This window comes from Mytilus galloprovincialis, chromosome 11 (assembly GCF_965363235.1).
Source record: "Mytilus galloprovincialis chromosome 11, xbMytGall1.hap1.1, whole genome shotgun sequence".
Taxonomy (NCBI): Eukaryota; Metazoa; Mollusca; class Bivalvia; order Mytilida; family Mytilidae; genus Mytilus; species Mytilus galloprovincialis.
Genome location: NC_134848.1, coordinates 40,177,676 through 40,204,776, shown reverse-complemented (window position 1 = coordinate 40,204,776; position 27,101 = coordinate 40,177,676). Strand labels below are relative to the sequence as shown.

Genomic DNA, 27,101 nt, shown 5'->3' with positions numbered 1-27,101 from the left:
AATTTTTTTCCCTCCAATTGCAAGTTATTTCAAGCATAACTGCCAAGTTTTGTCTCAGTCAGACCTATAGTTTCAGAGAAAATCACTATAATGTAAGGCCATATCCTACGGCAATTTCAGTCTAATTTCTTCGACAAATCCAAATTTCAGTGTATCATTATAAAATGCAGTGTTGACTAATATCTGATCAAAAACTCATGATCTATGCATTCAAACAATTAAATAGAATACAAAAGACAACTTTTAGATGATAAACAATTTTATTGCACCTTTTAGAGTTCATTTGAAGGTCTGTTTTGGTCTGTTTTGGTCCATTTTTCCTCCTTCCTTCCTTTTTCATCAAAACTTGATATCTTTTGTCTAAAAAATAAAACAAATGTGATTATTTCCCCACAAAAATGATATAAATGTAATGTTAAATCAATAATTAAAGTGTTTTAGCTGACAGAACTGTCTCTATAAATGTTAACAGTCTACACGGAAGTTTCTAGAAGCCCTTATGTGTAACTCAAGTTTTTAGTCTGTTCGCCTAGTGTGACAAATAACGGTTCCCTTTCAGTCAACCATTTATTGTTACTGGTATCAAAGTCTTTTTATTTACTCATAACAGTATATTTCTTATAGATTTACACAAAGTGTCCACTTTCTTGTATTTTACATTAGAAAATGGGGAGAAAGAGTAATAAAAAATACCTCAAAATGTTTTTAAAAAGGGTTATGTCCCTTGGAATGCTGGTACAAAAAATATTTGGTAAGAATTATAAAGTTTAAGTATGTGAGACTGGATTCTGATGTGTATAAATCCAGGGCAAATAAGTGTTTAGATGATTTATTGTCTGTGCAAAATGTAGATGGCACAATGGCAAATTGTAAACTTTTGCGGCCAAAAAAAACACAAAAAACATGATGATAGTTGATACTTACTTTAATGCTGAAGTGTCATCTGCAGACCAATTCACATATAAGATTTTTCAATAGAATGCTCTTCAGAACATGTGAACACTGAAATAAAAAATTCACATGTTGTATAAACAAAACTGTTAGGGTATTATTTAAAATTTAACACAGTAAACTAAATACAGCTTTGTCTGTCCACCCATTTGACTTAGAAAACACCCGTAAACCCCCATTTCAAGGCAATTTTACCTCAAACGTGCTTTCTGTGTCTCAATCCATTCCGAATAGTCCATGTTTACAATGTATGAACTGGTTTATTAATAACTTTTAAAAATGAAAGTACAATAAGGTCACGAGTGCACATGTAGTTTCCCTAAATAGGTGTAATACCACCATTGATTTTTCCCTATTAGTCTTTGTTAAATTGGTACTTTTAAAAAAAATGTACAGAATTTACCTTTATTTCAACCAAAGAAATACTTTGCATGAATAAAGTTTAATCCTTTCCAGTGCTACAGTGAAAATTTCACACTACATTTCATTGCATATAAGAAAGTAACCTGCACCGGAAGTAAACAATCACATTTTTACCAGGTTATTTACTGGTTACCTGCTTTGGCAACTATGTAACCTTAACTTTCCAAAATATTTTATAAGACCATCAAATAAAAAAAGAATGATGCTTTCAGACACCCAACATACATGTTTATGACTCAGAAAAATTTAAGTGCATTGAAATGCAGGGTTAATTTTCTACAACTGTCAAATTCAAGGGAATATTTTTTTAGACCTACTTTCGTATGCAACCGGATGTGGCGTATCATGATTTGGTGGTATTACACCTAAAGAACACCTAAATGTCAAATAAACTTAATGTAATTTTTTTCCCTCCAATTGCAAGTTATTTCAAGCATAACTGCCAAGTTTTGTCTCAGTCAGACCTATAGTTTCAGAGAAAATCACTATAATGTAAGGCCATATCCTACGGCAATTTCAGTCTAATTTCTTCGACAAATCCAAATTTCAGTGTATCATTATAAAATGCAGTGTTGACTAATATCTGATCAAAAACTCATGATCTATGCATTCAAACAATTAAATAGAATACAAAAGACAACTTTTAGATGATAAACAATTTTATTGCACCTTTTAGAGTTCATTTGAAGGTCTGTTTTGGTCTGTTTTGGTCCATTTTTCCTCCTTCCTTCCTTTTTCATCAAAACTTGATATCTTTTGTCTAAAAAATAAAACAAATGTGATTATTTCCCCACAAAAATGATATAAATGTAATGTTAAATCAATAATTAAAGTGTTTTAGCTGACAGAACTGTCTCTATAAATGTTAACAGTCTACACGGAAGTTTCTAGAAGCCCTTATGTGTAACTCAAGTTTTTAGTCTGTTCGCCTAGTGTGACAAATAACGGTTCCCTTTCAGTCAACCATTTATTGTTACTGGTATCAAAGTCTTTTTATTTACTCATAACAGTATATTTCTTATAGATTTACACAAAGTGTCCACTTTCTTGTATTTTACATTAGAAAATGGGGAGAAAGAGTAATAAAAAATACCTCAAAATGTTTTTAAAAAGGGTTATGTCCCTTGGAATGCTGGTACAAAAAATATTTGGTAAGAATTATAAAGTTTAAGTATGTGAGACTGGATTCTGATGTGTATAAATCCAGGGCAAATAAGTGTTTAGATGATTTATTGTCTGTGCAAAATGTAGATGGCACAATGGCAAATTGTAAACTTTTGCGGCCAAAAAAAACACAAAAAACATGATGATAGTTGATACTTACTTTAATGCTGAAGTGTCATCTGCAGACCAATTCACATATAAGATTTTTCAATAGAATGCTCTTCAGAACATGTGAACACTGAAATAAAAAATTCACATGTTGTATAAACAAAACTGTTAGGGTATTATTTAAAATTTAACACAGTAAACTAAATACAGCTTTGTCTGTCCACCCATTTGACTTAGAAAACACCCGTAAACCCCCATTTCAAGGCAATTTTACCTCAAACGTGCTTTCTGTGTCTCAATCCATTCCGAATAGTCCATGTTTACAATGTATGAACTGGTTTATTAATAACTTTTAAAAATGAAAGTACAATAAGGTCACGAGTGCACATGTAGTTTCCCTAAATAGGTGTAATACCACCATTGATTTTTCCCTATTAGTCTTTGTTAAATTGGTACTTTTAAAAAAAATGTACAGAATTTACCTTTATTTCAACCAAAGAAATACTTTGCATGAATAAAGTTTAATCCTTTCCAGTGCTACAGTGAAAATTTCACACTACATTTCATTGCATATAAGAAAGTAACCTGCACCGGAAGTAAACAATCACATTTTTACCAGGTTATTTACTGGTTACCTGCTTTGGCAACTATGTAACCTTAACTTTCCAAAATATTTTATAAGACCATCAAATAAAAAAAGAATGATGCTTTCAGACACCCAACATACATGTTTATGACTCAGAAAAATTTAAGTGCATTGAAATGCAGGGTTAATTTTCTACAACTGTCAAATTCAAGGGAATATTTTTTTAGACCTACTTTCGTATGCAACCGGATGTGGCGTATCATGATTTGGTGGTATTACACCTAAAGAACACCTAAATGTCAAATAAACTTAATGTAATTTTTTTCCCTCCAATTGCAAGTTATTTCAAGCATAACTGCCAAGTTTTGTCTCAGTCAGACCTATAGTTTCAGAGAAAATCACTATAATGTAAGGCCATATCCTACGGCAATTTCAGTCTAATTTCTTCGACAAATCCAAATTTCAGTGTATCATTATAAAATGCAGTGTTGACTAATATCTGATCAAAAACTCATGATCTATGCATTCAAACAATTAAATAGAATACAAAAGACAACTTTTAGATGATAAACAATTTTATTGCACCTTTTAGAGTTCATTTGAAGGTCTGTTTTGGTCTGTTTTGGTCCATTTTTCCTCCTTCCTTCCTTTTTCATCAAAACTTGATATCTTTTGTCTAAAAAATAAAACAAATGTGATTATTTCCCCACAAAAATGATATAAATGTAATGTTAAATCAATAATTAAAGTGTTTTAGCTGACAGAACTGTCTCTATAAATGTTAACAGTCTACACGGAAGTTTCTAGAAGCCCTTATGTGTAACTCAAGTTTTTAGTCTGTTCGCCTAGTGTGACAAATAACGGTTCCCTTTCAGTCAACCATTTATTGTTACTGGTATCAAAGTCTTTTTATTTACTCATAACAGTATATTTCTTATAGATTTACACAAAGTGTCCACTTTCTTGTATTTTACATTAGAAAATGGGGAGAAAGAGTAATAAAAAATACCTCAAAATGTTTTTAAAAAGGGTTATGTCCCTTGGAATGCTGGTACAAAAAATATTTGGTAAGAATTATAAAGTTTAAGTATGTGAGACTGGATTCTGATGTGTATAAATCCAGGGCAAATAAGTGTTTAGATGATTTATTGTCTGTGCAAAATGTAGATGGCACAATGGCAAATTGTAAACTTTTGCGGCCAAAAAAAACACAAAAAACATGATGATAGTTGATACTTACTTTAATGCTGAAGTGTCATCTGCAGACCAATTCACATATAAGATTTTTCAATAGAATGCTCTTCAGAACATGTGAACACTGAAATAAAAAATTCACATGTTGTATAAACAAAACTGTTAGGGTATTATTTAAAATTTAACACAGTAAACTAAATACAGCTTTGTCTGTCCACCCATTTGACTTAGAAAACACCCGTAAACCCCCATTTCAAGGCAATTTTACCTCAAACGTGCTTTCTGTGTCTCAATCCATTCCGAATAGTCCATGTTTACAATGTATGAACTGGTTTATTAATAACTTTTAAAAATGAAAGTACAATAAGGTCACGAGTGCACATGTAGTTTCCCTAAATAGGTGTAATACCACCATTGATTTTTCCCTATTAGTCTTTGTTAAATTGGTACTTTTAAAAAAAATGTACAGAATTTACCTTTATTTCAACCAAAGAAATACTTTGCATGAATAAAGTTTAATCCTTTCCAGTGCTACAGTGAAAATTTCACACTACATTTCATTGCATATAAGAAAGTAACCTGCACCGGAAGTAAACAATCACATTTTTACCAGGTTATTTACTGGTTACCTGCTTTGGCAACTATGTAACCTTAACTTTCCAAAATATTTTATAAGACCATCAAATAAAAAAAGAATGATGCTTTCAGACACCCAACATACATGTTTATGACTCAGAAAAATTTAAGTGCATTGAAATGCAGGGTTAATTTTCTACAACTGTCAAATTCAAGGGAATATTTTTTTAGACCTACTTTCGTATGCAACCGGATGTGGCGTATCATGATTTGGTGGTATTACACCTAAAGAACACCTAAATGTCAAATAAACTTAATGTAATTTTTTTCCCTCCAATTGCAAGTTATTTCAAGCATAACTGCCAAGTTTTGTCTCAGTCAGACCTATAGTTTCAGAGAAAATCACTATAATGTAAGGCCATATCCTACGGCAATTTCAGTCTAATTTCTTCGACAAATCCAAATTTCAGTGTATCATTATAAAATGCAGTGTTGACTAATATCTGATCAAAAACTCATGATCTATGCATTCAAACAATTAAATAGAATACAAAAGACAACTTTTAGATGATAAACAATTTTATTGCACCTTTTAGAGTTCATTTGAAGGTCTGTTTTGGTCTGTTTTGGTCCATTTTTCCTCCTTCCTTCCTTTTTCATCAAAACTTGATATCTTTTGTCTAAAAAATAAAACAAATGTGATTATTTCCCCACAAAAATGATATAAATGTAATGTTAAATCAATAATTAAAGTGTTTTAGCTGACAGAACTGTCTCTATAAATGTTAACAGTCTACACGGAAGTTTCTAGAAGCCCTTATGTGTAACTCAAGTTTTTAGTCTGTTCGCCTAGTGTGACAAATAACGGTTCCCTTTCAGTCAACCATTTATTGTTACTGGTATCAAAGTCTTTTTATTTACTCATAACAGTATATTTCTTATAGATTTACACAAAGTGTCCACTTTCTTGTATTTTACATTAGAAAATGGGGAGAAAGAGTAATAAAAAATACCTCAAAATGTTTTTAAAAAGGGTTATGTCCCTTGGAATGCTGGTACAAAAAATATTTGGTAAGAATTATAAAGTTTAAGTATGTGAGACTGGATTCTGATGTGTATAAATCCAGGGCAAATAAGTGTTTAGATGATTTATTGTCTGTGCAAAATGTAGATGGCACAATGGCAAATTGTAAACTTTTGCGGCCAAAAAAAACACAAAAAACATGATGATAGTTGATACTTACTTTAATGCTGAAGTGTCATCTGCAGACCAATTCACATATAAGATTTTTCAATAGAATGCTCTTCAGAACATGTGAACACTGAAATAAAAAATTCACATGTTGTATAAACAAAACTGTTAGGGTATTATTTAAAATTTAACACAGTAAACTAAATACAGCTTTGTCTGTCCACCCATTTGACTTAGAAAACACCCGTAAACCCCCATTTCAAGGCAATTTTACCTCAAACGTGCTTTCTGTGTCTCAATCCATTCCGAATAGTCCATGTTTACAATGTATGAACTGGTTTATTAATAACTTTTAAAAATGAAAGTACAATAAGGTCACGAGTGCACATGTAGTTTCCCTAAATAGGTGTAATACCACCATTGATTTTTCCCTATTAGTCTTTGTTAAATTGGTACTTTTAAAAAAAATGTACAGAATTTACCTTTATTTCAACCAAAGAAATACTTTGCATGAATAAAGTTTAATCCTTTCCAGTGCTACAGTGAAAATTTCACACTACATTTCATTGCATATAAGAAAGTAACCTGCACCGGAAGTAAACAATCACATTTTTACCAGGTTATTTACTGGTTACCTGCTTTGGCAACTATGTAACCTTAACTTTCCAAAATATTTTATAAGACCATCAAATAAAAAAAGAATGATGCTTTCAGACACCCAACATACATGTTTATGACTCAGAAAAATTTAAGTGCATTGAAATGCAGGGTTAATTTTCTACAACTGTCAAATTCAAGGGAATATTTTTTTAGACCTACTTTCGTATGCAACCGGATGTGGCGTATCATGATTTGGTGGTATTACACCTAATAAAGAACCGTCACTAAAGTGACTTTTTAAGTCAGTTAGTTTGTGATGGTTTTTTTTTAAACAAAACTATTTTACGGCATCATCCAACACTCACATGACTGATTCATATACTTTATTTTAAAATAAAAAGTACACGTATGGGAAATTCTCTTCTTGGAATAGTATACTGTTAATATAATTTGAAGACAAATGGAAGAAGGCAAAGAAAAATGCATGATTTTGTTTGTAGCCGAACGTCCAGTGCTTCATTCATGTTCAGATGAGTATATTTTTTCTGAGTTTCAGACTCCCAGATATCATTTAAAATCGTTATGGATAAGTCTGGCTAAATTGACGAGATGGTGCAAATGTATATAGTTTTTTTACGTTATAATACAACACTTTTCTCATTAATATCCCATAATTCATCCACTGTACAATTTTCGTATGAACATTTGTCAAAACAGAATCTTAAATGAATGTAAATCCAAGGCAAACAAGATAAATTACGATTAAAATTCCATGAATTAAATGCAGAGATATATGTATGACATGTATGAAGAGACTGTTAAAAACGGGAAACAAAGAAACGTAAACAATGATGTTTCCTATGCAATCTTATAAAAATATTTCTCCGATGAGTTGGATAACCTCCTATTCACTTCGATATTTGTACATGTAACGTATGATCAGAAAGAAATATAGAAAATCTGCTATTATATAGCAAAGTAATTGGAAGTGATTTATTTCTTCTAAATTCTAAAGTGCCCTTACTGCAGTGAAGTCAGCTTAGAACTGTTCTACAGTCCTGACTGATTTAGTCAGTTCTGCTGACAGTTCTACGGTTAGAACTGATTTGGACAGTTCTACCTAGAACTGATTTAGACAGTTCTACCTAGAACTGATTTAGACAGTTCTATCCTAGAACTGATCCTGACAGTTCTACCTAGAACTGATTTAGTCAGTTCTACCTAGAACTGATTCTGACAGTTCTACTTAGAACAGTTCTAGGGTAGAACTGTTCTAGGACAGGTTAGAACAGTTCTATGACAGTTCTAATGAGAGGTTAGAAGTGATCTCCACTGTATGTTAATTTCTGTTATATCTGTACGTAATCTTATAGTAAAGGTTTAACATCATGTGCTCCTGTTCAAAGGAGGTTTACACACAGAAGAATAAAAGTTGGTTTCATTTCACGAAGGAATCCGTTTTTACGTTAGCCGTTTTGAAATTTTGATCGTGATGTTGATGAATGTTGATTTGTTATATTATGACACATTTTCATTGGATTTAAAGAAATATTAGATGATATTTCACTTCTAAGTATGATCGGACACACTTAAAACCAAGTACACATGTTGATTTGAGATTTTTTTTTGCTACGCGAAATTTGCCTACCGCGATATGACCTCGGGTGTCACTATGATAGTATAAAAAAATATCAGAACAGTAAATAGAAATAGTAAATAATGCCCCCGAGGTCATATGTTATAGGACTATGTTAACATAAGTTGCGAAAATGTTGACGTCTTTTCGCGGAATTTTGCACTGTGACTAGTAGGAAGTTGTTATGAAAAAACAAAAAAAAGAATTTTATAGTTATAATTTTTTTTTATTAATGTTTGAAATAGTATAAATGTTCATTCCGTTTACTTTGTATCCAGTTTTACAATTCGTCTGATATTTCCAATCTGTATTACCTTGACGGTAAACATTTACTCGGAACGTAGCTTTGACTCTTAACAAGTTCCTAAAATGTTACTCAAGTCTTGCAAATGATATTTGTTCCTGTAAAGATTTAATGTCTTGTAAATGACAGGCGGGATTCTGTCGATTGCAGATAACACGGTAGTTATTTATGCCACACACTGCTTAGTTGTCGCCATTTTCCTGCGGTTGGCCAACAAATATTCGGGACATATATATCTCACAGAATCGGATTCAAGGCATTTATTAGTTCACTGATATCATGAACAGAATCGCCAAAGAGTGATAACAAAAATAGCATCTAAACCACAAAATAGCAATCTGTGCCGTCCTGGAATAATATCGTGTATTTTATGGCTGATTGCGACTTACATTTCCCAGTGTTGCTACAGTAGCAAAGTCTTCAAAACACATTGTAGGATCTCGAGATTGAATATTTACATTTTAAAAGAGTATTCTTGCTCTGTTTCGGTCAATTTGTCCCTAGTCTAAAATCAAATGTTACAAAATATATAGTTTTGCATTTGAACATTTTTCTATAGTATTCTAGCCTCAAAATTGTGTGTTTTACGTCTTTTTTTCGTATTTCATAATTATTTGATGAAAAATTAGCAAGATAAGGCAAAACACAAACGAGCTTTCCGCAGAGAGGCGCGCATTTTTCATCTTTTTGTACTGGCACTATCATGATAACATCTGATTCATTAAACCCACATTCAATTAAATAGTATCTAGTAAAAAAGAATACTGCAAACATGAAAACATAAACGTGCTGCAACCATACTGTATGACTTCAGAAACTCCTCCTACTGTCCTTCCGACAACGATACAAGTAGACAATAAATGGGTTGAACAAATGCAAAATCAGAAGGTGTAAATCAGAACCCAAAACATGTCAGACAGAATTTGTTGACCTTTCTGACAATTATTTTGGCATTTGTAACAGGCAGTCATCGCTTTTGACGGTGACACATTCATTCAAAAATAACAATAAATAAAGTGTTGCGTTTCTAAAGTCGGTCAGTATATATACTAGTAATCAAGTTAGCAGTCACGTCCGGTCAGAATGGAGACGTTAAATCCGATGCTTCGTGTAAAGCAAGGGCCACGCTCTTTGCATGTTAAGAATCCCTGCAACAACTTTTTGAGTGGTCCGTAGGTGACCTGTTGCAAGGCAAAATTTCTGTCCCTCCAATATACTCTAATTTTCAAGTGGCAGTCCAAATTTCCTTGACCATCATCCCGAATGGCCTCTATTATGGCAAGACCTACCTATTGTATTTATTGTTAAACTGTTCTCGTCCTGAATATGCATGTACATATAGCTCAATATCCAGACTTCTAATACGTTCAGGTATTTCACATCCAATTTTTTATGGAAATATTCTTTATAAAGCACAAAGGTGTCAGTACTCACCTCAGAAACTTACAAAACCTTTGAATAGACTTATTAAGAAGGGATATAATTACGATACTGTTGTCAAGTCATTAAAGATTGCATATTTTGGCGTCAATATTGAGTCACTGATAAGGTCTTTGCATCGGAACTAAACACATTTATTCTAAAAACAGTTGTTGGCATGACACGGGTTATGTTCTTCTCGTATATGTTATGATGGTATGATACTAAACCCCTAACGGGAAGGATTGTGCCTGATGTTCATATGAAGAAATCATAATCTTTTAGTCAGCTTAATTGAAGTCTGGAGCTGGCATGTCAGTTAACTGCTAGTAGTCTGTTGTTATTTATGTATTATTGTCATTTTGTTTATTTTCTTTGGTTACATCTTCTGACATCAGACTCGGACTTCTCTTGAACTGAATTTTAATGTGCGTATTGTTATGCGTTTACTTTTCTACATTGGTTAGAGGTATAGGGGGAGGGTTGATATCTCATAAACATGTTTAACCCCGCCGCATTTTTGCGCCTGTCCCAAGTCAGGAGCCTCTGGCCTTTGTTAGTCTTGTATTATTTTAATTTTAGTTTCTTGTGTACAATTTGGAAATTAGTATGGCGTTCATTATCACTGGACTAGTATATATGTGTTTAGGGGCCAGCTGACGAACGCCTCCGGGTGCGGCAATTTCTCGCTACATTGAAGACCTGTTGGTGACCCTCTGCTGTTGTTTTTTATTTGGTCGGGTTGTTGTCTCTTTGACACATTCCCCATTTCCATTCTCAATTTTATGAACTATTTGTCACAGGACGTTAAGCAACCAACCATCAATCAATCATTAAGTACACATGTCCTTTCTAAAGCTACTGCAACCACGTAATATTGACACTAGTACCTTTTATGAAGTGAACCAAATTAAAATAGTTTTTACTTATATAATAATGCTAGAACATGAATGTTTTTGTCGATCACCCTAAAGTAGTATCTACTCAGCCAAAAACGTATTACTCATTGTGAAACGTGTCGACAATGCAGTCTAAATGAATACGATTTAGCGGAATTGTCGCAATTTGAGTACGACAAGGATTCGGAGATAATCTTAGTGTAGTTATATTGTGTGTTTTAAAACAATGAATTTCGAAAATGCAACAACAAAGGTATCATCAAAATGCAAAATTGTGTAGATGAAATTATTGACGTCCAATCAAGACTTTTGATATTTATTGTACACTTATCTAAGGCGTTTAGCTCAGCGGGGTTAGACAATCGAGAAGGTTACCAGAGGCAAAAGACTTTAATTTCTTTAATGATATTTGAAACCATGCAATTCAAGTAAGATATGCATCATTCAACTTGCGCTTAAAGTACCTGTAATATTTACGAAGGACAAGAAAATACCGAGTGACGTTATCAGCAAAAGTCATGGATGGACGATGAGCTCGGTGAGTATTGGTTAATATTCTGCCTCAGTGCATACTAGTATAACCATAAGCCACAGTAATGTATATCATTTATTTCGAAAACCATGAAATAACAAGTTCTACATATGTGTGCTGTGATGTTGGTAAAAAGCTACAAAAAACAAAAACAAAACCTTAGCTAACTTATCATACTCATGACTACAAAAATCATAAAACTAACAGTTCAAATCTATGTATCAAAATGAATTTTCAATCAAATCATTCAAAAATTATAGCACCAAATGGCTTTCCATACTTTTGTAAAAACAGTGACAAAATTAACAATCATCATATTTCACTTTTGGCTGATATACACATATACAAAATTTATCTTGATGTGGAAACATATTAACTTTCATCATACAATCATTAAAAACTATGAATTATAAACTTATATTGTGAGTTGGCGTAGTTTACGATACTTTTAAATGCCTGTGACCACGTTCATGCTTTCAATTTAGGAAACAAAAAAGTAAAGGGGACAGTAACGAACTTCAAAGTACAAAAATCTAGCAATAAAAAATAGTCCGGGAAAACTTATGAAAAATCGATAGAATTTCTGTTAAACAATAAAAAATCAACACTGGTAACAGTACACTCCCCGTCTATTATCATTCCCATGATAATATTTTACAACAAATTTATGCAAATATACCAAATGTAAAAATAAGTCACAATTTTGACTATTACGAAAAATCAATGCTATCGAAGAACATTCCTTCAGCATAAAAAACACACTAAAATACAAACAACACTTAAACCTTTTATAAATTGTTCAATATTGTCAATATTCACAATCAGTCTACCAATAAAACCATCTCACTAATCGGTCTAGTATATGTAACAGCTTTTCCTTCCTTGTAAATGCGGAGGCGAGCCTTGCGTACTTTTCCATCATCGTTTTTGAAAACTTCCTCCACAATGCCTAGTGGCCACTCTCCTCGGTAAATATATTTGTCTCTCATAAGAATTACATGACCAACTTTGATATCGTCTTTGTCAACGTGCCATTTACGTCTCTGTTGCAAACATTGTAAATAATCTGACCTCCAATGCTTCCAGAATATATCTGATAGAACTTGCACATGTTTCCATTGTGCACGATACATATCCTTGAGATTGTATGTGTCCGTTATCACAGGTAAGTAGTCTTGTTTTCCAGTTAAGAGCATTGATGGACTTAGAATCAAAGGCATTTCCGGATCTGATGATATCTGTGCAATGGGTCTTGCGTTAATAATAGCGGTCACTTCAGCTAAGAATGTTGTTAAACTTTCATGAGTCAAACTTTTACTACTAGAAGTTAAGATAACAGCGTCTAATATTCTTCGTGTGACACCTATCATCCTTTCCCACACTCCTCCCATGTGGGAAGAGTGGGGAGGGTTAAATTTCCATACTGAACCAGATTCACATAGAAAGTTTTTAACTGTCAAATCTTCAACATTTATAGCTTCAATATTTGAATCATCTGTGGCACCTATGAAATTTGTCCCACGGTCAGATCGATACACTTTGGCTTGTCCGCGTAATGACTGGAACCTACGAAGTGAATTTATAAAACAGGAACTGCTTAATGATTCTATCACTTCTATATGAACTGCTCTCGTAGTCATACATGTAAATAAAATAGCCCACCTTTTACTATTTGCTGAACCTCCACGTGTCTTACGAGTTAATACTTGCCAAGGTCCGAAGGTATCCAAACCTACAAATGTGAACGGAGGCCCTGGTGTTAGTCTATCAGAAGGCAAGTCCGCCATTTTTTGTTCCTGGAACTTTCCTCGAAGTTTCCTGCATATTACACACTTTTGTATAAATGAAGAAATTAATCGTTTAGCTCCAATTAGCCAGTATCCTGCTGTTTCACTGAATTGTGATAGCGGTCTATAAGAAGCTTACTAATGTAACTATTTTTCGGAATGATAATTGGGTTAATTTCTCCTGTCGGAAGCCAAGACTTTGCCTTTTCCAAACGTCCTCCTACACGAATCAAACCTTGTGAATCCAAAAATGGCGAAAGAGAGATTAAAGATGATTGTTTTGAAATGTTTGTGCCTCTAGCCAAACATTCTATCTCTTGCGAATATACTTCCTTCTGACATTCCTTCAAGATAAATAATTCCGCTTTTTGGTAACTATCAATTGACATGACATTTTGACAAAAATGCCAACCTTGGCACGACTTATCCTTTAAACTGAATGACTGAGCCACATGTTGCAAAAATGATATAGCTTTCACAAGCCGTCTCCAACTAGAGAATTTTTTTAAACGCCCCACTATTGGCGCAAGCGCATCTATTGACGTTTTCGATGCACTTATCTCTTTTCTAATCTCTTTATCATTATCTGGACTAACTAACGGATATAATATTTTGACATCACATTGAGCTTCTTCGTCAGAGTTCTTCATCCACTTCGGCCCAAGAAGCCATGGATTGTTTTCCATATCAACAGATATTGAGTAACGTGTACCGCAATCTGATGGGTTTAAATGTGTTGGAACAAACTGCCACTGATTTGACGACGATACACTCAGAATGCGTTCAATTCTGTTTGACACGTAGGTGTGAAAACGTCGGGTCTGATTAGTGATATATCCTAACACAATTTTGCTATCAGAATAATACTTGATAGAGTCCAACGGAACATCTAAATTTTAAGATATTATTTTTCCAATTTCGGTTGCCAAGACAGCCCCACATAACTCTAATCTTGGTATCGTGTTTCCGCTAAGAGGTGCTAGTTTCGATTTTCCCATAATAAATCCTACGGTACTGGTCCCATATGTGTCGATAGCTCTTAAATATGCCGAAGCCGCAACTGCCTTCTCTGAAGCGTCTGAAAATACATGTACTTCTAAGTTGTCCATAACACTGATTGACATAGGTATATACATACGCGGTATACTAAGTTCTCGAAGTGACAAAACAGAGATCCTCCATTCATTCCATATCTCTTGAAAACTTTGTGATAAACATTCATCCCAATCAGTACCCGGTGGGGATGCATCTCGCAACAAAATCTTTCCGCTAATTGTGAGTGGTGACAAGAATCCAATCGGATCAAAAATACTATTCAATGACGAAAGAATACCTCTACGGGTGCAGGGTTTATCATCTTGTAATGGGGTAAATATAAAGCTATCGGTGTTTAACTCTTTACCGTTTGTGCTTATTTTAAGGAATTTTACATGGATATGAACAAGATTTTCCAATCATAAAAAAAAATGCTTTTACAATTTCCAATGTTTGTTTTGATGTTGTACATTGGTAAATAGTATAACACAAAATATTAAAACACAGTTTCGGTCAGTTACTATGACAACAGTTGCCATAGCAACGAATTGAACAGCATGTGAACGCGGTTTTTACAACGTTTTTTTCTGTGTTTCAAGACTTCCATCCATCAAAACATGAACTTATATAGTCAAATAGGGTCTATTCTTACAAGAACTTTACCTGATATTGACTCCTGAAAAAAATGATGGAGTTTTGATTTCCATAAATCCAACCGTTCATATAAAATTGTGTTGCTAGGCAACAACCGTTTTTTCTTAAAAATGTTGTTTTTTTCTTGTTACCTTCAATATTGACTGTAAGTAGCAGTTTATACTTAGTAACACGTTAAACTAATATAGTTTATTTCTACAGAGTTGTAAAAACTTGTAAACCAACTCAGTTTTATGGTTGCTATGGCAACCCTGCAAGTTTAAAAAAATAAAATATTGGCCGTAGGTACGATCATTCTTTTTGTTTTGTTATGTTAACTGTATCAAGTTTAAATCAGTGAATTCACATTTGATTTTAATGTTTTTATTTTAGTAATGGGTGTGAAAAACTAGGTGGTTGCTATGACAACAGAAAAATTGAAATTTCTCACTGTATTCATCATTATGAGAAAAAAAAGAATTGATCCGTTTATGTTAAATTGCTTTGGTAAATTGTCTTGGTTAATTGTAAATATATACTTTGATATAATACCAAAAGTATTTGAAACCATTTTTTTTTTTTGCTCTTTTGTTATTATAGCAGGTCTATGGCATACTACTGAGAGTTTAATTGTAAATAAGTTTATGTCCAAAGGTGCTGCTTTAACCTACCTTTTAAAAATATCTCTGTACTTTTCTTCTGATGTTGAAACATTCATTCATTATGTAGTTTTTTTCCATCCTATCCAAGAACTTGATAGTGTTGATATTCAATTGTATCTCAACACATATAAAGTCCCCAGTAAGGATAGTTTTTTTTTCCATTTCCATCTTTTTTCTCACTAAAACAAATAAGTAATATTTAACATAATACTTCTTTATTTTTCTATCCCATACTTTTTTTCCTTTTTTTTTTTAATTATTAACTTATCAAGAACTGTAAATTATTAATACATAATACATAGTACATAAATATATTGTTAATTTAAAAGTGGACTGTTAATGCATGATTGTGATATTCACAACAGTTGATTTTTCTTTCTACCATTTTCTTTAACCCAATTTCTGACTGGTTTTCCTTCAACACTATGCCATTTTTTGAAGCAGTTTCTTTCAGGTACTAAACATAGACACACTGAGCATTTTTCACAACAGAATACAGTTTTATTATGTTGAACAGGCAAACTATACATCTTTGCATGAGCATAACAAAACGTACAACGCAGTCGATTAGAGTTTTCATTAAAAGATGGGGTGCAAGCAAATGATTCATGCTTCTTTTCTAATGATCCAACATCTAACAATGATCTAACCAAAGACTCTCTGAATTCTAATTGGCCAAAATGTGCAGGAATTGATTCAAATTTATTTGGAAATTCAGTTCTGAATTCTTGGAAGAGAATAAAAGAATTAACAACCATCATATCAAGGCAATGGAAAAACAATACTTTCCACCAATGAAATTTAGTTTTTATATAACACCGATGCCTTGATAGATATTGGTTTGACTTGTCTACACCAAACATACCATCATTATAACTTTTAATACACTCTGGTTGCTTTACAACCTGTTTTTTCCAACCAGTTCTGGCTTGAAAAGTTCTGGTACAACCAGATACTTTACTACCTGTGTGTATAGGGGAAACAATGGTCACTACCTTGCAATCTTTCCACTGAACTGTTAAAAATCTGCTCTCTCTATGCCATCTAAAGTCACCTCTACCCGCAAGTTTTTCCCAGCCATCATTTTTCTTAAACACACTAGGCTTTGCAGTACTGTTTCCACGAACAGCTCCTATGGTGTAGACTTTCTTGTCTAACAAATCATTAATTAAATTTAAAGTTGTATAAAAACTATCAATAAAAAGCCTATAACCTTGATTACAATAATTTGGCATTAAATTCATAACTACACTATATGCAAGACCTTTTGATAAATCGGTAATTTGAGTTCTTTTTTTCCCTAAATAAACATAAAAATCACATGTGTAGCCAGTAATGGTATCAGCTAATACCCAAAGCTTAATCCCAAATTTAACAGGTTTATCTTTCATAAATTGTCTTATTCCACTCCATTTATGCTTTGACTTAACAATTCTTTCGTCAACAGCAATCTTTTCATAAGGTTGAAAAAGTTCTCTTGAAATATTTCTTACATGTTCAATGATTGGTTCTACTCTTGTAAGTTTATTATCTACAAAACATGAAAAAAGAAGATTATGTTGCGTGTACACTAATTATGATAATAAACTGAACACAAAATTCAACATTCATATAATACTAAGTCAGTCAGTAAACACAGATTGATAGAGAACATATGATAAGATAGTATATTGAAACACCCATGGTACAAAACATATTTTTCTAATTTTATTTAACAATAATAATTCATACACTTAACTAATGTAAGAATTAATTTCCTGGACAGTCTCTCACCTTTGTTAACATCAGGTAAAGGTGTAATCTGTAGAAATGAAAGGATGGCCTTAAATCTTACACATGACATGCAGGATGGAACAGGATTGAATCTGTACAGGGCATCTCTACTCCAGTAGCGGTCAACAGAACTGAGTTTCATAAAGGACATGTATATCAATATACCAATGAACCTAAAAAATCTTAAATAATAGATATTTGCAGAAAGTAATCTGAAATTAATTTAACATTAATCCAGGCATCTTTATGGTTTTCTGAAAAAAACTTTTTTTTAATGAAACTGCATTATTAGAATCAAATGTATATATCTTTATGTAGTACTGACATTTAATCCAAATGATGTGCTTGTAATTAGATGATTTAAAAACTATAACACAGACTTACAAGCCAGATAGTGTCTCATGCAATATTCAATATGTTCATTTGGTCTTGAGGAGAGTTGTCTCATTTCTAATCATACCACATCTTATTTTTATATATATATATATATATTGCATGCATGAACATTATTAATAAAATGAAAGAATGCTACAAGTACATTAAATGAAAGTATTTGCTTTCATCATGTTCATTGAATATGTCTTTTCTAAATTTTCGGCATGCATATGTACAATATTCCTTGTTTTCATTTATGTTGCTACATTCATGACATTATTTAAGTTTTACTTTTCCATCTCCTGCTCTGTAACAACTTCCCAACTTCCATTAGGCCCAGCATATGACTGAAATTTACCATTCCTGATATGATATGCAGCATGTTGATTTGTAGACAAGCAGAGGGATGTGAGCAACATACCAGTTAAAAACAATTTAAAGAAATCAACAGGAGAGGTCAATAACTTCAATGTGTGTCTGTAAATAAATAGCAATAGTTGAAATTTTATGGAAACTTTTCTAAAATAGAATTTATTTTTTATTTACACTGAGATTCAAAAATAATTTTAATTTACATCTTTTTCTCACTGAAAAGTATAGTTAGGTGTAGGAAATGTAGTTAAGTAATGAAGACAATTGTTAATAAATTTTGAACAGTACATGTAGTTAACATTTTTTTTATCTATAAGACTATAATTTTACCTAGACAATCTTCCAAATTGTATGCCTGGTTTCTTGTTTGGTTTAAACTGTACTGTTCTTGGATCTGGAGCCCCATCATCATTGCTGTTTTCATCTTTCCAGTAGATCCTGGTACTATTGAGGGTACATGAACTTGAACTACTTTCAACTGATGATTGTGAAGATCTGTTAAAAATGACATGAAAAATCTTAAATAATTATTAGAAATTATGTTATATATGTACAAGGTCTTCTTCATTAATTGGACAGTGAAAGGTCTAAAGTTATCTGATGGTATTGAAGGGATTGTAGGAAAAAGTCTAAATTGCCAAACAGAAGATGCTATTAGTGAAAACGGCTAAAAATAGAGCCTTAGCTAATTTTGAATTTGAAAGCTAATAAAGATGCATAGAATATAGAATAGAAAGAAATGATATGAGTGCCAATGATACAATTCTTTATCCAAGTAACAATTCATATAAGTAAAATATTATATGTCACGGTACGGCCTTCAACACGAAGCTTTGAAATAAAGTCTAGAAAGTAGATCTGGTCAATAAAAATAGCATTCGCTCAGCATTTTAGATAATAAGCAAGCAAATTTGGATTATGTTTTTCTAGTGTGCATACAAATATTTGAGCTGGTTATTTCATTACACCGTAGTATTGTAAGTTGATTGAAACAAATATTTATTAGCTATTCAAACTGATATATGATCATGATAATTATTTATTGATAATGTTTTTTAATGAAATAAGAAAATCTGCCTTATCGTGTAATTTTGATTACAAACATATAAGTATCTGCTGGTATCCATGGATCATCGAAATCATTCATTTCCTCCTCATTGTCACCAAGCAAATAGTCTAAATAATCTTCCTCTTCTTCAGACATTCCTTCATCTGTATAAGGCTCTTCATAGTCATCAAAATCTGAGTGAGAATAAGAAATATGCATTTCACATTTTCCGGAACAAATACAAACAAATAACAAAAATATGTTGAGGAAATCATTCGGGACATGCACATGTATGGTTTATGGGTAACATTTTTTTACACAAAAAAATAAAGACTACTTTGGACACGCCCATTTTTCAATACCATCACGGCATCGTACTCAAGCACCCACTTTTGTTTCTGACACTACATCAGTTCAAAAAATTATGTAAGAATCATTAGAATGACCGTAAAATATGTCATCGGATATCTCTGTGATTCTCTCAGTGTGTTTTTTTTAATTACAAGGGCTGGTTCATGTTTCAGAAAGTGAAATCTAAACGAAAAATATAGTTCGTACTCAAGGTCGACATAAAACTTCTGCCCGGAGGTCCATTTTCATCTATATGGAGTATCGTAATGAGATTTTAAGAAATCTGTTTCATAATTTTACTAAAACAATAAATTTATGTTCAATGCAAGTTCAAGGGACTTTCAAATTAAAGAAAATCTAACCTATTTCATCGTCAACTTCTGTCGGGGGCGTAGCCATTTTGATATAAAATTCTAACAAATAACAAGTTGTGACGGACGGAAAAAATTCCGTTTTTCATCTTCCGACTTGAATCTTTCTCTGATCATTGTGAAGTAATTATTAGACTAATAAAAATGTATTATACACCAAAATTTAGATAATTTAACAAGGAACAAGCAGCTAAATTTAGTTTTTCCTATTTAAATACGTATCAAGTTATACGAGTCCAAATGTCGGAAACATAGAAAAACAACGGCTAACTGTTGGTCAGTAACGACCATACGTTTAAGAAAATCATTCTTAAAAAAAAATAAAAGTGATTTTAGAAAAAATAAATCGGCCAAAAGTTTTAGTTTTGTCTATTGAATATTCGAGAATCTGTTCATGGAAGTGCGATTGGAATTTAATACCCTTTTTTTCCGTTCAACTGCAGCTTTGAAATTTGTTAAATGGCGGTAATTTTATGCAGTTTTCTCGGGTTGTGTTTTTTTAATAAGTCTTTTTTTGAGTAAATTAAAACAAGTATTTACCGATGACAGTTACATATTTAAAATCTTGAGAACCTAAGCTTTTTAAAAAAGTATAACATTGTATATGTATTTTAAACAACACCTATCTAAAATGTGGATACTTTTCACTGATAACGAAAAAAAGGCTTATGACCCGAATTCGGGTCATAGGAACGGTAAAGAGTTAAGTCCCAAGCGAGGCCAAGGCTGTGTTGTACCGGAAAATAGTCTTCACACAAGTTTAAATTCTTGAGATCCTTTCCAATATCATCGGCAGGGAAAGCCTACATTACGTCGCTACTATTTGATGTAATCTTGTGTAACCTAATGTTACCTTCTGTTTTTAGCGCCATCTGTGTTCTTGTTATAAGATCAATTACTTGTTCACTTTCAGGCAAGGAAATGAGCCCATCGTCTACGTAAAAATCCCTGTTAACGAAAGTCTTAACATCTGAGCCGAACGTTTCATTAGAGTTTTCAACTGTCTTACGTAATCCGTACGTTGCCACTGCAGGAGAAGCGCTATTGCCAAAAACATTGACACACATCCGATGTTCTATAAGCGGATTATCTGGGTTATTGTCCTTGTACCAAAAGAACCTCAAAAAGTTTCTATCTTCTTCTCTCACGTAGAATTGATAAAACATTTGTTCTATATCAGCAGTGGCCGCAAACTGGTCACTGCGAAAACGCAACAAAATACCAAGTAGGTTGTTAGTGAGATCTGGTCCTGACATCATAACGCTATTGAGAGATACTCCTTCGAAAGATGCTGAGGAATCAAATACGCCTCTTATCTGGTTAGGCTTGTTCTGGTGGTAAACGCCAAAAAGGGGGAGATACCAACACTCCTCATCTGTGATTATGGGAGCTACCTCCGCTGCTCCGCTAACTAATACTTTTTGCATAAATTCTACAAAATGAGTCTTTTTTGTAAAATTTTGTTGGAAAGATTTATCGAGTATTTGAGCCCTTTTCCATGCTTGACTCCTATTGTTCGGCAATCGTTGTCTATTTGGTCTAAAAGGGAGGGGTGCAGTCCAGTGCCCATTTGAATCTTTCTTAAATTCAGAATCCATGAGATTAAGGAACAAGCGGTCTTGGACTGATGTGCCAATCTTGTCGTCATCTTTGGTTTTAATAAACAATGGGTCATTGTTACATCTTTGTGAATGAACATTATCTCTGATATGAGCCAATTCAGTGTTTTCCTTTACATACAAAGTGTTAATACAAGGTTCAAATATAGTTCCTCTACCATTGTTCATTACATTAGTCTTATTGACATTGACAAAATTTGGTTTGTGTACTTTGCCTAAGCAAACATCGCCTATAATTACCCAACCGAAAAAGAGCTCCTGGGCAAATGGCGTGCCCTTCGGTCCTGTCAACTGTCATAACACGTGGTGCGCTTCTGGGACATCTCTTCCAATCAAAAGTTGAATGTCTATATTTGGATTCAAATCTAACATTTGATGAGCTATCTCCCGTAAATGGGGATAGGATTTAGCAATATCCGGAGTCGGAATTTCTGATTTTTCGTCTGGGATTGCACTGCACTCTATTACTGAATGTATTTCAAGTTCTCCATTACCAGACAATGACTCAACTATCAGACTTTCTGCACATCTACCATTCATGATAGTGCGTCCAGCACAAGACGACATAGTATACTGAATGGCCGATGTATTTATACCTAATTGATCGAACAGCTCAGTCTTAGCAAGAGTTCTGTTACTTTGGTCGTCCAGTATAGCGTACACATTAACGGCTTTATCTGGGAAGTTCTTCGGGTACACACGGACCTGAACGGTTTTTCCACATGATTTACCACTAAATCCACATAAAAACGTGCACTTGGATGACACTGTTTGATCATTAGCATTTTGCGTTGTATCAAATGATTTCTCTCCGCCGTCAGGACAACTAGATTTTGCAGTTACATGCATAGCGGTTATATGATAATTACTTCCACAATGATCGCATTTTACAGTTACAGTGCAATTTCGTGACATATGAGTTGTCGAATGGCAGCATTTGAAACAAATATTATTGTCCTTCAGATACTTTCTGCGTTCTTCATAAGTCATTGCTTTAAAGGCTCGACAAGTATTCAAATGATGATTGGCTTTATGAAAAGGACAACGTACTGTCTCTTCTCTTCCTTCTGTTTAATATTAACATCCGTTTTTCGGTTAAACACTGACGTTGCACCATGGTTAACTTTCCGTGTTTCATTTTTCCTAGAATACGACGTTTCAGTATTACTATAAATAAACGCGGGATCATTTTTGACAGCACTAACCTCTCTGATAAATTGCACCAAGTACGAAAAAGGTGGAAATGGTACGTTGTTCCTCAGTTTGTATTGCGATGCACGTGTTGTCCACTTCTCTTGTATATTATATGGTAATTTGTCCACAATTGGTAAAACACCAGAAGAAGAGTCGAAATATGACAATAAATTTGAAAATGTCTCATTCTCTTTCGAAGATTCTATTTGTGTGAGAATATCTAATAGCTCATAAAGTCGACTATGATCCTTGTTTGTTAACTTTGGAAACTTCTGTAGTTTTGTTTTAATTGCAGCTTCTACCATCTCAGGTCTACCATAGCGTTCGTCAAGACGCTCCCATATACGACGAAGACCAGCATTTGGATTGTTCACATTTGACGCACGAATATTTTGCGAAAACTTTGAAGATTCACGGCCGAGCCATTTAACTAATAAGTCCATTTCTTCGAAAGCCGTAACTGAGAGTTCTTCAGTAATACTTTTAAAGGTAGCTTCCCATGAAGCATAAGTTTCGGGACAGTCGTCGAAATTCTGAAATCTAGAAAGTAATAAATCTTTCTTCAACAAAAACTTTGTCAAGTCAGACACTACAGACTGATCATGATTTGGTGGCAGTGGTGGTTGAGTTAATTCAAAATCAGCTGCATAAGGATTTAATGTTTGTTTTTGCCGAATTTCTGGTTTAATATCTTCAACTATCGATCGATCCAAATCATCGACTTGAAATTTTGGCAAATTCCTTGACGTAGGAATTATGTTTAACTGGTTCCGAGGTGCCGGAGTATGTGAACTAAATTTGTCTTGATTGTTCGGAATATCTTGCGGAACATTATTATTCTTGTCTTGAGATTTGAGTTGTTCCACTTCATTAAATTGTTCATTTACATACTTTTCTGTTAGTGTCATTTTCACTTTTTGTAAATACTCTTTGTCTTCTTGTAACGACAAGGATCTTCTATCGCTCTCGGCTTCTTCTAAAACTTTGACCTCGACCTCGACCTCTGCGACAGCGGCTTCTGTCTGTTGTTTAAGCAGTGCTAAATCTGCATCAACTTCAGCTTTTTCACGGTCCTTTAAAGCTTTAGACTGTGTTTCTAATTCACTTAATCTTGCTTTTTGCTTAATTAATTTTGTTTGTTGTTCCGCATATTGTAACTTTGTTCGTTGAACTTCAGCATTTACACGCTTCCTAGCCATAGCTGAACTCGAAATTGAGCCGCTTTTACCACTATTGTTTGAACGGACAGACTCTACAGGAACTACTGACATAGTTTCAGCTGCGGTTAATTTCAATGTCTTAATTTGTTGTAATGTATTGTCAATGATTTCATTGCACTTTTTAAACTCAGTCTTAAAGGTGGGTAATGCGTCATTACTGTCTTCATTATTCTTGCGTGTCAAAAACTCAATATATTGATTTGAGTTTTCACAGTATTTTTCACGAGACTTCAAAATGTTTTTCTCTAGTTTTCGTAGAGGTTTCAGCTCCTTCGAGCACTCTGATAATTCTTCGAGTAAATTTTCTATAGTTTCCCATGAACCGTCAATTTGCTTAAGGTATTTTATCTTATGTGAATGATAAAGTTCTTTACCTTTCTCTGTCATTTTATGTTCATGTGTTACTGTTGTTTCAGGCGGAAGTGGTTGTGATTGAGCCATTTCATAAAATTGTTTGTAGGAACTACTGCATGTTATTCTGTATCGAACTGTGTCTTTGCAATCTTTTTACTATTCTGCCTCAGTGCATACTAGTATAACCATAAGCCACAGTAATGTATATCATTTATTTCGAAAACCATGAAATAACAAGTTCTACATATGTGTGCTGTGATGTTGGTAAAAAGCTACAAAAAACAAAAACAAAACCTTAGCTAACTTATCATACTCATGACTACAAAAATCATAAAACTAACAGTTCAAATCTATGTATCAAAATGAATTTTCAATCAAATCATTCAAAAATTATAGCACCAAATGGCTTTCCATACTTTTGTAAAAACAGTGACAAAATTAACAATCATCATATTTCACTTTTGGCTGATATACACATATACAAAATTTATCTTGATGTGGAAACATATTAACTTTCATCATACAATCATTAAAAACTATGAATTATAAACTTACATTGTGAGTTGGCGTAGTTTACGATACTTTTAAATGCCTGTGACCACGTTCATGCTTTCAATTTAGGAAACAAAAAAGTAAAGGGGACAGTAACGAACTTCAAAGTACAAAAATCTAGCAATAAAAAATAGTCCGGGAAAACTTATGAAAAATCGATAGAATTTCTGTTAAACAATAAAAAATCAACACTGGTAACAGTACACAATAAGATGTTTCTTAAATACTGTGAACCCTAACAACCAAAGGTTCTAATGTTTGATTTGCATCACTAGCACAAGACACGGGGACTATAAGAAGCAGCCTTTGTCGACGGAATAGAGGTACTTGCGCTTCCACCCCATACTACACACTACCTGTGTCCTCTTGACTGCAAAATGTTTGGACCTTTGATGAAAGAATATAGGTACGCATGTACCGAATACATGTAAGCTGACAAAACAACATTGTCATAAAAAACCAGTCCTTAGGATAATCAAACAGGCATGTGAGAAAGCCTTTACCAGAGTCAACATTGTAGCGGGGTTCGAGTCAACAGGAATTTATAACTGGAATCAATTAGCCGTTCCCAAAGAAGCTTTCAGTCCTTCAGATGCATTTAAGAGGAACACTAATACCAAATCAAACAATGATGAACACCCTCTTCGATGGGTTTTGACTAGCGAGCAAATTGTTATACTGACCCCAGATGTGACAAGCAATGCCCAACCAGACAATATTCAACAAAACAATGAAGTTGTGGTTGAAATACACAAATCAGCAGTCCCAAGCTCAGAGGCTGAAAATTAGGGCTCGGTAAATAACTAAGATTTCGAAAGCCTTAACGATTCAATTTTGAAAGTTTCAAGTTATTCCATGATATCACAAAGCTTGTCTGATTTAGATGCTGAAAATATACTGGAAGCACTCAATGATGGTCACACAGAAATTACTGCAGAAGAAACCGTGGAATCGTCACTTAATCAAGACATCACTGGTTGGTCTTCTCAGTGGAATTTAAAACTAGAAAATATTTTTAAATTGCCGCCCATTCTTCCGAAATTTGCCGCGTAAGATAAAATGTAAATGGTTAACTTCCCAGACTGTAAACGCGTCTAAAAATGGATGCAAAAAAAGAAAGCAGAAATAGGACTATAAGTGTACGAAACTGAAAGCACAGCCATTATTCCGAAATTTGCCGTGTAAGAAAAAATGTTAACGGTTAACTTCCCAAAGACTAAACGCGTCTACAAAAATAATGGATGAAAAAAAAAGAAAGCAGGAAAAGGACTATAAGTGTACGAAATTGAAAGCAAAGAAGTATGAGACGTGTAACAACTTAAAGGTAGAGAGGGAGAAGAGAAAATATTTAAAACATACATGTACATGTACTAAAGACTCTTACAAACATATTTTTGTAATAAAAACTGTTCTAACATTATTAATTTCAATTAAATGATTCAAATAACCAGATTGTATAAGTGTCATATATGTGCATAATTATATACATGTTTTGTAACGGTTTGCATTCAGTTTTATTGGCACCGCTAATACTTGCATCAAATGCATAAATATTTATGTTGATGCTCTTTTTAATCTAGTCAAAAACCATGAAAACTAATCAGTTTTTTTTCTATTTCAGAACTAAGCTTCTCATTCTGGACAGAGAGCACCGAGGATTCATGTATGACAGATAAGGCAACAAGCGCCCAATCAGCTATGAAATCTTATACTTGAGGACAAAACAACACAAAAGTTTTGAGAGACGAGTAAAGCTGAAGAAAGACTTAGTGTCGAAAAACTGGGATTGACTATGGAGTCAATAAGACTTTATATATAAAGCCAGAGACGTAACATTAAACATGAGAACTCTATAATATAATATGCGAGTTTTGTAGAGTTTAAATCTAGACATCAGCATTAAACAAAAGAATCTTTTTGCACTAATGGGAGTCAAAGTATTACACCAACAACACGGTGCGTTCAGTGTTTGTTGGTGTAATACTTTGACTCCCATTAGTGCCAAAACAGTTGGATTTTCTTTTGATTAGGTCGAAGTATTACACTAGTTCAGTGTTTGTTGGTTTAATACTTTTGACTCCCATTAGTGCCAAAATAGTTGGAGTTTCTTTTGTTTAATGCTGATGTCTAGATTTAAACTTTACAAAACTCGCATATTATATTATAGAAAA

General features: G+C 33.3%; 2 long non-coding RNA genes across 2 annotated transcripts; both read right to left on the bottom strand.

Annotated features, from left to right (window-relative positions):
• Positions 1-241: 241 nt before the first annotated feature.
• Positions 242-6,332, bottom strand: LOC143052172 (uncharacterized). Its single transcript, XR_012971017.1, has 8 exons — positions 6,247-6,332; positions 5,592-5,682; positions 4,473-4,550; positions 3,818-3,908; positions 2,699-2,776; positions 2,044-2,134; positions 925-1,002; positions 242-360 (listed from the first exon to the last, which is right to left on the bottom strand). It is a non-coding gene; the product is annotated as an uncharacterized LOC143052172 (long non-coding RNA).
• A 5,273-nt stretch (positions 6,333-11,605) lies between these two features.
• Positions 11,606-25,129, bottom strand: LOC143052171 (uncharacterized). The gene is made up of 3 exons (XR_012971016.1): positions 24,934-25,129; positions 24,399-24,650; positions 11,606-11,720 (listed from the first exon to the last, which is right to left on the bottom strand). It is a non-coding gene; the product is annotated as an uncharacterized LOC143052171 (long non-coding RNA).
• Between the last annotated feature and the right edge of the window lie 1,972 nt (positions 25,130-27,101).